The sequence below is a fragment of the Carassius carassius genome, chromosome 4 (genome assembly GCF_963082965.1).
Source record: "Carassius carassius chromosome 4, fCarCar2.1, whole genome shotgun sequence".
In the NCBI taxonomy this organism is placed as follows: domain Eukaryota; kingdom Metazoa; phylum Chordata; class Actinopteri; order Cypriniformes; family Cyprinidae; genus Carassius; species Carassius carassius.
The window spans coordinates 32890904-32892276 of record NC_081758.1 but is presented as its reverse complement, the minus strand read 5'-3'; the positions used below and the strand labels follow the sequence as shown (position 1 = coordinate 32892276).

General features: G+C 35.3%; 1 long non-coding RNA gene across 2 annotated transcripts; it reads left to right on the top strand.

Annotated features, from left to right (window-relative positions):
- Nucleotides 1-1373, top strand: LOC132139852 (uncharacterized). Of its 2 annotated transcripts, none has more exons than XR_009433679.1 (3): nucleotides 1-212; nucleotides 608-700; nucleotides 1003-1373. It is a non-coding gene; the product is annotated as an uncharacterized LOC132139852 (long non-coding RNA). The 2 variants fall into 2 exon arrangements; XR_009433678.1 differs by having other exon boundaries at nucleotides 603-700.

The window sequence follows — 1373 nt, the reverse complement described above, 5'->3', positions numbered from 1 at the left end:
TCTCTCCTTTAATCTGCCTCTCTTTTTCTTTATGTCTGTCTCATTCTTAGTGTCTCTGTCTATTGTTCAGGATTTGTTGTGGGTAATGGGCCATCTGCCGACTGGTATCTGCCATTTGTAACAGCGGCTGATGCCAAAGTGCTGGAGCATTCTGGGAAATTGCAGTAGCTACTGGATATTTTACGCTGGGCAGAGGAACTACAGGACAAAGTGTGAGGAAAACATTCTTGAATAGAAGTAGCACTTTTTATAAGCTTTGCATTGGTTGTTATGTTCATATAACCCACCGTTCAGAAGATGTTTTAAAAACAAATTAATACTTTCAGATTGATCAGAAAGGGATAGTAAAACTTTGCCATCACAAGAATAAATGACATTTCAAATAGAAAACAGTTGTTTTAAATTGTAATACTATTTCACAGTATTACTGTATTTTTGATCAAATAATTGCAGCTTTGATGATCATAGTAGACATCTTTCATAAACATAAAAAGAAAAAACATTCCAACCCCAAACTTTTAAATGGTAATGTAGATGAAATGATTGCGGTTTCAATGTTCAGTCATAATTAGGTTTTTATGAATGTTGTTTGCTTTTCTCAGGTTAGTGTTTATCCAGTCTCTGATATCGCTTGACCTTAATGAGAGTTTCCTTCTGTATGCAGATGAGACCAGGGGGAATAAATGTTGTCCACAAAAAGGTAAATGAAGAGTTATACAGGAGAATGTAAGAAATGTAATTTGTTAATTTCCCATAGTTATGTTTGTGTGTGTGTCTATTGTCAGGAAAATAAATTGTGGGTTAAAAATAAAGATTATTATGTTTTATTATGATTATTATTATCCATGTTTGGATGGCAACACCAGTGCTTGTGCTTGCAAGAGATGGGCTCAGGAGTTTAACAACATTAAAGAAATAAGGTACACTCAAAAAGTCACATCCACATCACATTTAAGTTGTCTGCATTTCTTGTCCTGACTCTTGCTGTTTCCTCTATGTCAGGGGACGGTTGTTTCTGATCTCCACTCGCAGGGGGTCTCTGGGAATCAACCTGGTTGTGGTGTTTGACGCTTGCTGGAATCCGTCATATGACATCCAGAGCATCTTCAGAGTCTATCGCTTTGGGCAGAAAAAAATTGTATGTGTGTACCATTTTCTAGCCCAGGTATACAAACGACAGATACTTGGGAGGAACTGAGAAGTCAATTGTCATTGTTAACCTGTTCAAGAAGATTTTACTATTGAGTAAAAAATGTCTTAATTTTTTTTGTTTAAGGTTTTATTTTGTTTTTTCACATACATTTTTATAGCTTTAACAAAAACTATATGGGAAACTATTTTCTTGCGTTTTTAATGTGGCGGTTTGTTTTGTA